Source organism: Oncorhynchus mykiss, chromosome 21 (assembly GCF_013265735.2).
Source record: "Oncorhynchus mykiss isolate Arlee chromosome 21, USDA_OmykA_1.1, whole genome shotgun sequence".
Taxonomy (NCBI): domain Eukaryota; kingdom Metazoa; phylum Chordata; class Actinopteri; order Salmoniformes; family Salmonidae; genus Oncorhynchus; species Oncorhynchus mykiss.
In genome coordinates, this window is record NC_048585.1 from 3,636,303 (window position 1) to 3,645,617 (window position 9,315).

General features: G+C 51.6%; 1 protein-coding gene across 10 annotated transcripts in view; it reads right to left on the reverse strand.

The window, feature by feature from the left end:
- Positions 1-9,315, reverse strand: part of LOC110499739 (glutamate receptor-interacting protein 1-like) — a 718,235-nt gene that overhangs the window by 47,773 nt on the left and 661,147 nt on the right. The gene's annotated exons all lie outside the window — the stretch shown is intronic.

Consider the following 9,315-nt stretch of genomic DNA (forward strand, 5'->3'; position numbering starts at 1 on the left):
CCTTCCCTCCCCTCCCCTCCATTCTCCTCCCCTCCCCTCCCATCTCCTCCACTCCCTTCTCCTCCCCTCCCCTTCTCCTTCCCTTCCCTCCCCTCCATTCTCCTCCCCTCCCCTCCCATCTCCTCCACTCCCTTCTCCTCCCCTCCCCTTCTCCTTCCCTCCCCTCCCCTCCCTTCTCCTTCCCTCCCTTCTCCTCCCCTCCCCTCTCCTTCCCTCCCCTCCCTTCTCCTATCCTCCCTTCTCCTTCCCTCCCTTCTCCTTCCCTCCCCTCCCCTCCCTTCTCCTTCCCTCCCCTCCCTTCTCCTCTCCTCCCTTCTCCTTCCCTCCCCTCCCCTCTCCTGTACTTCACTCTATATTGTAGTCTGCTCAACAGTTTCAGTCCACTTCAGTCCATAAACAACCACACATTACCTCCTCATCTCAGCTGACAAAACCACAGTGCTGCCTGTCGTTACTGCAGCTCTTTACCTGACCTGTCAAATTGCCAACTCAGTCCTATTGTAATTCTGCAGGTGCTTCCTGTGTCTGTCTATATGTCAGAGGAGAGACAGGAGAGATGTATTTTCTGCCTGCTATGAAAGAGACACATCTCTGTGGCCCGGGTGTGTTGTGAATGTTAATGTGTGGAATCCAGGGACTGCTTGGTGTGATGTGGAGACGTCAGCGCTGTTGACGGGGTTAACAGTGGAGGGGATAGAGGCGTTCTGCAGGGAGTCCACTATTTTAACTGGAGGCACTAGAGTAAGACGGTTACTGGTCCAATGAGCGAGCAGGGAGGTAAAGGTGAGGGGAGGGGCTACCTACAGAACACTAGAGTAAGACGGTTACTTGTTCAACGAGCAAGCAGGGAGGTAAAGGTGAGGGGAGGGGCCACCTACAGAACACTAGAGTAAGATGGTTACTTGTCCAATGAGCGGGCAGGGAGGTAAAGGTGAGGGGGTGGGGCCAGTGGTGGAAAATCCTGCAGGCAAGGCTGAAGATTTAATTGTATTTCTATGGCTACAGAATGAATTATATATCTATGGCTACAGAATGAATTATATTTCTATGGCTGGAGAATGAATTATATTTCTATGGCTACAGAATGAATTATATTTCTATGGCTACAGAATTAATTATATTTCTATGGCTACAGAATTAATTATATTTCTATGGCTGGAGAATGAATTATATTTCTATGGCTACAGAATGAATTATATTTCTATGGCTGTAGAATGAATTATATTTCTATGGCTACAGAATGAATTATATTTCTATGGCTGGAGAATGAATTATATTTCTATGGCTACAGAATGAATTATATTTCTATGGCTACAGAATTAATTATATTTCTATGGCTACAGAATTAATTATATTTCTATGGCTGGAGAATGAATTATATTTCTATGGCTACAGAATGAATTATATTTCTATGGCTGTAGAATGAATTATATTTCTATGGCTACAGAATGAATTATATTTCTATGGCTACAGAATGAATTATATTTCTATGGCTACAGAATGAATTATATTTCTATGGCTGTAGAATGAATTATATTTCTATGGCTACAGAATGAATTATATTTCTATGGCTACAGAATGAATTATATTTCTATGGCTGTAGAATGAATTATATTTCTATGGCTACAGAATGAATTATATTTCTATGGCTACAGAATTAATTATATTTCTATGGCTACAGAATTAATTATATTTCTATGGCTGGAGAATGAATTATATTTCTATGGCTACAGAATGAATTATATTTCTATGGCTGTAGAATGAATTATATTTCTATGGCTACAGAATGAATTATATTTCTATGGCTACAGAATGAATTATATTTCTATGGCTACAGAATGAATTATATTTCTATGGCTGTAGAATGAATTATATTTCTATGGCTGTAGAATGAATTATATTTCTATGGCTACAGAATGAATTATATTTCTATGGCTACAGAATGAATTATATTTCTATGGCTACAGAATTAATTATATTTCTATGGCTACAGAATTAATTATATTTCTATGGCTGGAGAATGAATTATATTTCTATGGCTACAGAATGAATTATATTTCTATGGCTGTAGAATGAATTATATTTCTATGGCTACAGAATGAATTATATTTCTATGGCTACAGAATGAATTATATTTCTATGGCTACAGAATGAATTATATTTCTATGGCTGTAGAATGAATTATATTTCTATGGCTGTAGAATGAATTATATTTCTATGGCTACAGAATGAATTATATTTCTATGGCTGTAGAATGAATTATATTTCTATGGCTGTAGAATGAATTATATTTCTATGGCTACAGAATGAATTATATTTCTATGGCTGTAGAATGAATTATATTTCTATGGCTGTAGAATGAATTATATTTCTATGGCTGTAGAATGAATTATATTTCTATGGCTGTAGAATGAATTATATTTCTATGGCTACAGAATGAATTATATTTCTATGGCTACAGAATGAATTATATTTCTATGGCTGTAGAATGAATTATATTTCTATGGCTGTAGAATGAATTATATTTCTATGGCTACAGAATGAATTATATTTCTATGGCTGTAGAATGAATTATATTTCTATGGCTGTAGAATGAATTATATTTCTATGGCTACAGAATGAATTATATTTCTATGGCTGTAGAATGAATTATATTTCTATGGCTGTAGAATGAATTATATTTCTATGGCTGTAGAATGAATTATATTTCTATGGCTGTAGAATGAATTATATTTCTATGGCTACAGAATGAATTATATTTCTATGGCTGTAGAATGAATTATATTTCTATGGCTGTAGAATGAATTATATTTCTATGGCTGTAGAATGAATTATATTTCTATGGCTACAGAATGAATTATATTTCTATGGCTGTAGAATGAATTATATTTCTATGGCTGTAGAATGAATTATATACCAAGCGGCGTGTCAACAGGCAGCAGCAGCAGCAAAAAGAGGAGTTACGTTGTAAGGATTTCTGGACATGGGAGGAAATCCTCGACGGGAGAGGACCCTGGGCTAAACCAGGGGAGTATAGCCGCACCAAGGTGCAGCCGAAGAAGGAACAGAGGCAGCAGGAGCAGCAGCAGCCGCAGTGGGAGAGAGCGTCATGGGAGTATGAATTAGATAATGGTGGACCATGGGCTCAACCGGGAGAATATCGCCGTCCCAAGGAAGAACTGGAGGCGGCGAAAGCTGAGAGGCGCAAATATGAGGAAGTAGCACGACGGAGCGGATGGAAGCCCGAGAGTAAGCCTCAAAAATTTATTGGGGGGGGGCTAACAGGGAGTATGGCTACGCCAGGTCGCAGACCTGAGCCAACTCCCCCTGTTTATCGTGAGGAGCCAAGGAGGAGACCAGAACCGGTGTTGGAGGTAAGCGAAGCAGAGACTGTGAAGGAGTTAATGGGGAAATTGGAGGAGAGTGAAATGAGGGAGTTGCTGTGTTGGTGCTTTAAATATGATATTCGCCCGAAGGAGCGTGTCGGGGATTTATTGGCACCTGGGTCAGTGCTCTCTACTCGTCCTGAGGTGCGTGCTAGTCAGCTGGTGAAGACAGTGCCAGTCTCACGCACCAGGCCTCCTGTGTACCTCCCTAGCCTTGCATGTCCTGTGCCAACACCGCTCTCAAGATCTCCAGTACGCCTTCACGGTCTAACCCATCCTGTGCCACCTCCACACCCCAGCCCTCCGGTAGCAGCTCCCCGCACTAGGCTTCCTGTGCGTGTCCTCGGCCCAGTACCACCAGTGCCAGCACCACGCATCAGGCCTACAGTGCGCCTCGCCTGTTTAGCGCTGTCGGAGCCTTCCTCCTCTCCAGCGCTGTCGGAGTCTCTCACCTGTTCAGCGCTGCCAGAGCCTTCCTCCTCTTCAGCGCTGTTGGAGTCTCCCGCCTGTTTAGCGCTGTCAGAGCTTTCCGCCTCTACAGCGTTGCCGGAGTCTCCCGCCTGTTCGGAGCTGCCAGTCTGCATGGAGCTGCCAGTCTGCATGGAGCTGCAAGTTTGTATAGAGCTGCCAGTCAGCAAGGAGCTGCCAGTATGCATAGAGCTGCCAGTCTGCAAGGAGCTGCCAGTCTGCAAGGAGCCGCCAGAGCTGCCAGTCTGCAGGATGCTGCCAAAGCTGCCAGTCTGCAAGGAGCCGCCAGAGCTGGCAGTTTGTAAGGAGCCGCCGGAGCTGCCAGTTTGTAAGGAGCCGCCGGAGCTGCCAGTTTGTAAGGAGCAGCCAGGGCCGCCAGTTAGCAGGGAGCAGCCAGGGCCGCCAGTTAGCAGGGAGCAGCCAGGGCCGCCAGTCAGCATGGAGCAGCCAGAGCAGCCAGAGCTGTCAGTCAGCATGGAGCAGCCAGAGCAGCCAGGGCCGCCAGTCAGCATGGAGCAGCCAGAGCTGCCAGTCGACCAGACTCTCCCAGATCTGCCAGTCGACCAGACTCTTCCAGATCTGCCAGTCGACCAGACTCTTCCAGATCTGCCAGTCGTCCAGACTCTTCCAGATCTGCCCGTCGTCCAGACTCTTCCAGATCTGCCCGTCGTCCAGACTCTTCCAGATCTGCCAGTCGTCCAGACTCTTCCAGATCTGCCAGTCGTCCAGACTCTTCCAGATCTGCCAGTCGTCCAGACTCTTCCAGATCTGCCAGTCGTCCAGACTCTTCCAGATCTGCCAGTCGTCCAGACTCTTCCAGATCTGCCAGTCGTCCAGACTCTTCCAGATCTGCCAGTCGTCCAGACTCTTCCAGATCTACCAGTCGTCCAGACTCTTCCAGATCTGCCAGTCGTCCAGACTCTTCCAGATCTGCCAGTCGACCAGACTCTTCCAGATCTGCCAGTCGACCAGACTCTTCCAGATCTGCCCGTCGTCCAGACTCTTCCAGATCTGCCAGTCGTCCAGACTCTTCCAGATCTGCCAGTCGTCCAGACTCTTCCAGATCTGCCAGTCGTCCAGACTCTTCCAGATCTGCCAGTCGTCCAGACTCTTCCAGATCTGCCAGTCGTCCAGACTCTTCCAGATCTGCCAGTCGTCCAGACTCTTCCAGATCTGCCAGTCGACCAGACTCTTCCAGATCTGCCAGTCGACCAGACTCTTCCAGATCTGCCAGTCGACCAGACTCTTCCAGATCTGCCAGTCGACCAGACTCTTCCAGATCCGCCAGTCGACCAGACTCTTCCAGATCTGCCAGTCGACCAGACTCTTCCAGATCTGCCAGTCGACCAGACTCTTCCAGATCTGCCAGTCGTCCAGACTCTTCCAGATCTGCCAGTCGTCCAGACTCTCTCAGATCTGCCAGTCGTCCAGATTCTCCCAGATCCGCCAGTCGACCAGATTCTCCCAGATCCGCCAGTCGACCAGATTCTCCCAGATCCGCCAGTCGACCAGATTCTTCCAGATCTGCTAGTCGACCAGGATCTGCTGAAACCGCCAGCCAGCCAGGTTCTGGTAGTTTCTACTACCTGCCTGGGCTTCCTCTCAGTGCTGAGCTTCTTCTCAGTGCTGAGCTTCCTCAGCACTGAGAAGAAGCTCAGCACTGTGGTGGGTAACCTATTTAGGGACGTTTAGGAGGGGGATTAAAACTGTCATGGAGTGGGGTCCACGTCCAGCGCCAGAGCCGCCACCGCGGACAGATGCCCACCCAGACCCTCCCCTATAGGTTCAGGTTTTGCGGCCGGAGTCCGCACCTTGGGGGGGGGGTACTGTCACGCCCTGACCATAGTTTACTTTGTATTTTCTATGTTTTGATTGGTCAGGGTGTGATCTGAGTGGGTATTCTATGTTTCATGTCTTGTTTGTCTATTTCTATGTTCAGCCTGATATGGTTCTCAGTCAGAGGCAGGTGTTCGTCATTGTCTCTGATTGGGAACCATATTTAGGTAGCCTGGGTTTCACTGTGTGTTTGTGGGTGATTGTTCCTGTCCTTAGTGTCCTGATGTCATTGTTCTGTGTTAGGATACACAAGTATAGGCTGTTTCGGGTTTTGTTAAGTTTATTGTTTTGGTAGTGTTTGTGTTTAGTGTGTTAATTCATTAAACATGGATTGCAATAGACACGCCGCATTTTGGTCCGACTCTCCTTCTCATACAGAAAACCGTTACAATATCTATGGCTACAGAATGAATTATATTTCTATGGCTACAGAATGAATTATATTTCTATGGCTGGAGAATGAATTATATATCTATGGTTACAGAATGAATTATATTTCTATGGCTGGAGAATGAATTATATATCTATGGCTACAGAATTAATTATATTTCTATGGCTGTAGAATGAATTATATTTCTATGGCTGCATTGCAGAAATGTCTTTCCTCCCGGTGGAGAGTTGGTTGGCTGACTCTGCTGAATCCCAAATTAGACCCCTTTCCTCAGCCTCGAGCCTACAGGAAACAATGGGTTCCGGTGGTGGTGGTTGGACAAAACAGAGAGAGAAAACACACGCACGCACGCACGCACGCACGCACACACACAGAGAGAGAGGAAATTGCCTCAGGGTACTGTTAGCCATTATTGAGTCACTGGTCTATCTGCCAATTAAATCTCAGCAAATACTAGTAGGTCTGCATCCCAAACGGCACCCTATTCCCCTGCAGTCCTGCAGGAGCCAGCCACCAGCCCTCTAGTCCTCCAGGAACCAGCCACCAGCCCTCCAGTCCTGCAGGAACCAGCCACCAGCCCTCTAGTCCTACAGGAACCAGCCACCAGCCCTCTAGTTCTACAGGAACCAGCCACCAGCCCTCCAGTCCTGCAGGAACCAGCCACCAGCCCTCTAGTCCTACAGGAACCAGCCACCAGCCCTCCAGTCCTGCAGGAGCCAGCCACCAGCCCTCCAGTCCTGCAGGAACCAGCCACCAGCCCTCTAGTCTGGCAGGAACCAGCCACCAGCCCTCCAGTCCTGCAGGAACCAGCCACCAGCCCTCTAGTCTGGCAGGAACCAGCCACCAGCCCTCTAGTCTGGCAGGAACCAGCCACCAGCCCTCCAGTCCTGAAGGAACCAGCCACCAGCCCTCCAGTCCTGCAGGAACCAGCCACCAGCCCTCTAGTCTGGCAGGAACCAGCCACCAGCCCTCTAGTTTGGCAGGAACCAGCCACCAGCCCTACAGTCCTACAGGAACCATCCACCAGCCCTACAGTCCTACAGGAACCAGCCACCAGCCCTCTAGTCTGGCAGGAACCAGCCACCAGCCCTCTAGTTTGGCAGGAACCAGCCACCAGCCCTACAGTCCTACAGGAACCATCCACCAGCCCTCTAGTTTGGCAGGAACCAGCCACCAGCCCTACAGTCCTACATGAACCATCCACCAGCCCTACAGTCCTACAGGAACCAGCCACCAGCCCTCTAGTCTGGCAGGAACCAGCCACCAGCCCTCTAGTTTGGCAGGAACCAGCCACCAGCCCTACAGTCCTACAGGAACCATCCACCAGCCCTACAGTCCTACAGGAACCAGCCACCAGCCCTACAGTCCTACAGGAACCATCCACCAGCCCTCTAGTCCTGAAGGAGCCAGCCACCAGCCCTCCAACCCTACAGGAACCAGCCACCAGCCCTACAACCCTACAGGAACCAGCCACCAGCCCTCCAGTACTGCAGGAACCAGCCACCAGCCCTCCTGTCTTGCAGGAACCAGCCTCCAGCCCTCTAGTCTGGCAGGAACCAGCCACCAGCCCTACAGCCCTCCAGGAGCCAGCCACCAGCCCTGGAGGAACCAGCCACCAGCACTGAAGGAAACAGCCACCAGCACTCCAGGAGCCAGCCACCAGCCCTGAAGGAACCAGCCACCAGCCCTGCAGGAACCTGCCACCAGCCCTCCAGCCCTGCAGGAACCAGCCACCAAGCCCTCCAGCCCTGCAGGAACCAGCCACCAGCCCTGCAGGAGCCAGCCACCAGCCCTCCAGCCCTGAAGGAACCAGCCACCAGCCCTGCAGGAACCAGCCACCAGCCACCAGCCCTCCAGCCCTGCTGGAACCAGCCACCAGCCCTCCAGCCCTGCAGGAACCAGCCACCAGCCCTGCAGGAACCAGCCACCAGCCCTGCAGGAGCCAGCCACCAGCCCTCCAGGAGCCAGCCACCAGCCCACCAGCCCTCCAGGAACCAGCCACCAGCCCTCCAGCCCTGCAGGAACCAGCCACCAGCCCTGCAGGAGCCAGCCACCAGCCCTCCAGGAGCCAGCCACCAGCCCTCCTGTCTTGCAGGAACCAGCCACCAGCCTTCCAGCCCTGCAGGAACCAGCCACCAGCCCTGCAAGAACCAGCCACTAGCCCTCCGGGAACCAGCCACCAGCCCTCCTGTCTTGCAGAAACCAGCCACCAGCCCTCCAAGAACCAGCCCTACAGGAACCAGCCACCAGCCCTCCAGCCCTCCAGGAATCAGCCACCAGCCCACCAGGAACCAGCCACCAGCCCTCCAGCCCTCCAGGAACCAGCCATCAGCCCTGAAGTAGCCAGCCACCAGCCCTCCAGGAACCAGTCCTCCAGCCCTGCAGGAATCAGCCACCAGCAATCCAGCCCTGAAGGAGCCAGCCACCAGCCCTGCATGAACCAGCCATCAGCCACCAGCCCTCCAGTCCTGCAGGAACCAGCCACCAGCCCTCCAGCCCTGCAGTCCTGCAGGAACCAGCCACCAGACCTCCAGTCCTCCAGGAACCAGCCACCAGCCCTCCAGTCCTCCAGGAACCAGCCACCAGCCCTCCAGGAACCAGCCACCAGCCCTCCAAACCTGAAGGAGCCAGCCACCAGCCCTCCTGTCTTGCAGGAATCAGCCACCAGCCCTCCTGTCTTGGAGGAACCAGCCACCAGCCCTGAAGTCCTGCAGGAACCAGCCACCAGCCCTACAGCCCTGCAGGAACCAGCCACCAGCCCTCCAGCCCTCCAGGAACCAGCCACCAGCCCACCTGTCTTGCAGGAACCAGCCACCAGCCACCAGCCCTGCAGTCCTGCAGGAACCAGCCACCAGCCACCAGCCCTCCAGCCCTGCAGGAACCAGCCACCAGCCCTCCAGCCCTCCAGGAACCAGCCATCAGCCCTCCAGCCCTGCAGGAACCAGCCACCAGCCCTCCAGCCCTCCAGGAACCAGCCATCAGCCCTCCAGGAACCAGCCACCAGCCCTCCAGCCCTCCAGGATCAGCCATCAGCCCTCCAGCCCTGAAGGAACCAGCCATCAGCCCTCCAGTCCTCCAGGAACCAGCCACCAGCCCTCCAGTCCTGCAGGAACCAGCCACCAGCCACCAGCCCTCCAGCCCTGCAGTCCTGCAGGAACCAGCCACCAGCCCTCCAGTCCTCCAGGAACCAGCCACCAGGCCTCCAGGAACCAGCCACCAGCCCTCCAGGAACCA